The following is a 3,011-nucleotide window of genomic DNA, read 5'->3' as shown; positions in this document are numbered from 1 at the left end:
CAACAGAAGCAAGTCATCCAGATTAAATGGGATTCTCATTTCCGTTGAGCACAGAGGCTGCAGCGCCGTCTCCACGCACCTGGAGAAAAGGCATAACCGAAAGGAAGTCGGTTGTACTGGTACCGGGTCTCCTGTTTTCTTGGGGACAAGAAAAAACTGGAGGTAAAGAACCCCCTGAATTCGTCCCCACTGGGAACCTTAGAAATGACCTTCGTCATTCAGGAGTTCCTGAAGCTGTGCTTGGAGAGCGAGATCCCGCTGAGGAGACAATAGGAGGGTCTCCAGGATCTCGCCAAACCGGGGAGGCATAGTTGCAAACTGTAGCCTGTAGCCCATATTACCAAGCTTCATCCACTTGTCCAAGGGACAAAAGTGTTCCCAGACCGCCCTGTGCTCTGAAAGAGCTCGTGCATGAACAGGTTGCTGTGTGGTTGTCGTAGCAACCGATACACTCAGAGCCTAGCCGCAGTCACGCTCAGTCRTGTGACCTATGGGGGGCTGTGCTCGAAAGGCCTGTGCAGGAGCTCCAGGGAGCCCTGCGTGCCGACGACAATTATTTTTCACGTGACCCGWGAGGGGCTACCTCCGGGACCGTACTTGAGCAAGAGTTCAAGCTAGATCAGCAGAGCCAGACACAGCGCTCATCTTGCCGCTGTGATTGGTAGGTTCATGCTGCAACGGGGGCGAAACRTCGCACCCCTGCTTGTGATGTGGCTCACATTGACTGTCTTCTCCTAYGTCTGCCATTMGCCGGCGAGATGAAGAGAGAGAGTGTGAGCGTTCGATGACCACAAGGGGCGGAACGAACCACAGAATGTGAAAACACGGTGGGAGAGGAGAAAGTTGTGAGACTGTGATGGTAAAGACCAGAGGCCGRCTAGGCACACGACTAGCGAGCTTAGTCTTACCCAGAGTGGGGCAAAAATGTGTGAGACAGACAGCGCCCTGAGGCCTGACTGAACTGAACACTTGTCTGAAAGGTTAGCCCTTTATGGGAAGATGRTCACTCACAATCATCAAAAAACACACATTTCTCCTGCTTCCAAACCATGATGCAGGACGCACACCCGGCCTAAACAGCGCAGAGATTTAAACTCGTGCTGGCCTCTGTGCTGAGGTCCCGTCGCGCCTCGCTCTCCACTGTTTTTTTTTTTGTTGAAAAGTTGATGGCCTGGAGAGCGATGTTGTTGGTTGCAGCACCCGACTGTGCCGCACGATGATGGGACCGGTCGGCCCAGCTGCCAAGCTGCTGGTCTACTGCTTGTGAGAGAAAGGTCACCCTCCGGCAGACCATACCGCCTCAGCGGCAAAGACCGTGGAGGATGAAGTTTCCAGGACTGGGACCAGCGGGAACCGAAGACTGTCACTCCCTCCACTTTTGTCACGTCTGCGTGGAGCGAGACCGAAGCTCTCAGCTTGGAGTAAGCAACTCCTAGCATTGTAACTAGCATCTCCATGCTAGGGGCAAAACTCGTCTTGGCTAAATGGTCTGGATGAGCTCCCAGTCCAGTCCTGGTTGGGAGCGCCGACCACTGAATGCCTTAACCCAGCTAGCTAACACCTCCGTGTTGCGAGCAAGCCAATAGCGGCTAACACATCTTGTGTTACAAGCTAGCTAGCAGCAGTCTGCGACTGCTCTGGTCAAGCTACATAGCACCTCCATGACTAGAAGCTACACCAAGCRGCMGCACGCTGACTCCAGCTTCTCCACTGAAAAGCGGGGTCCAATTTTGGCACAACATACTGAGATATAGCGCCCTGCTTAGCTTAGCTAGGTGGCAAACTGGCTCAGCTAGTTTGCCGCCRTGATCTCCGGCGGGAAACTCCGCTAGCCTGGAGTCCTCCGCATCCCYGGAGGAAGATAGCTCAGACCATGCCGAAGATGAGAAGCGCATYGTCCGAAAAGGTCTGAAAAAGCTTCCAGTCCAGTCCTGGGTGGAAGCGTCGACATCTGAAGGCCTTAACTACTAGCTACCACATCCATGTAWMGAGCGAGCTAGTAGCGGCTAACACATCCGTGATAGTAGCAGACTAACAAYGGCCTTCGAATGGTCTGGTCAAGCTAATTAGCGCCTCCAAGGCTTGAAGCTACCCCAAGCAGCAGCACAACCGACCCAAGCAGCACAACCGACCCCAGCTTCTCCCCTGAGAAGCGGGGACARGGGTCCTTCCGAAARTCGGGGRTAATTCACTTGTATCCCGTCAKTGAAAGCGGGGACTTCTCCAAGTCCAACGCAAGGGATAGCGCCCGACTTAGCTGGCTAGGAAGTAGGTAGCTAAYTGACTTAGCCAGTTTACCGGCAGGACAAAACATGGCTAGCTCGGTCCACCCTCCACAGAGGGAGATTGCTCAGACCATATCGAAGAATAAAAACCCACATGGACCAAKACTCCTTGTGTCCATGTGGAAGCACKAAGATGTCCGRCGCCTTAGCTTAGCATAATACCGCACCGCGGGAACACCCGTGGGAAAATATATGCTAGCTAACCACAATCAACCTTCTCCAAGGAAGGAGACCGGAGTAAAAAACGAGTCGTGCCCGGGAAAACCGAACCCCGAGCAGCCCGGAAAGGACGGCTACGCGGTTCATAGCTCAGTGGCGCCGGACATGAATTCCAWGTTGATATAAAAGGAATCATAGCACTTACATGTATGTGGCGTCTTCTATGGTTACATGTCAAATGCCGAAGAAAAATGAGGGAGACGTACATMGGTCCAACCAGCTTTTATAGGACTGAGGTGGGGCCCCACGGGACGGGGATGTGGACTATTGGTTTTTCAGAATGCGTGCAGGGCGCGGAGGGATACCCATCAGTGATAGCCTTAGAGGGCAGAGCTTGCACGAAATAGAACCTGCTGGTTCAACACAGAGCGCAGAGCAGAGCAGGCAGCCTCCTCTCCCCACCCGAGGCTGAGGGAGTGTCAGGCTGTGGAGCTCAGTGGAGCTAAAGTCGTATCAGATCCAGCTGCTGGTTCACAGGTTCATTCAGCGCTACATGAAGCCTTGTGT

Source organism: Austrofundulus limnaeus, unplaced genomic scaffold (assembly GCF_001266775.1).
Source record: "Austrofundulus limnaeus strain Quisiro unplaced genomic scaffold, Austrofundulus_limnaeus-1.0 Scaffold453, whole genome shotgun sequence".
Classification (NCBI taxonomy): Eukaryota; Metazoa; Chordata; class Actinopteri; order Cyprinodontiformes; family Rivulidae; genus Austrofundulus; species Austrofundulus limnaeus.
The sequence above is the reverse complement of the archived record's forward strand: the minus strand, read 5'-3'. Positions refer to the sequence as shown.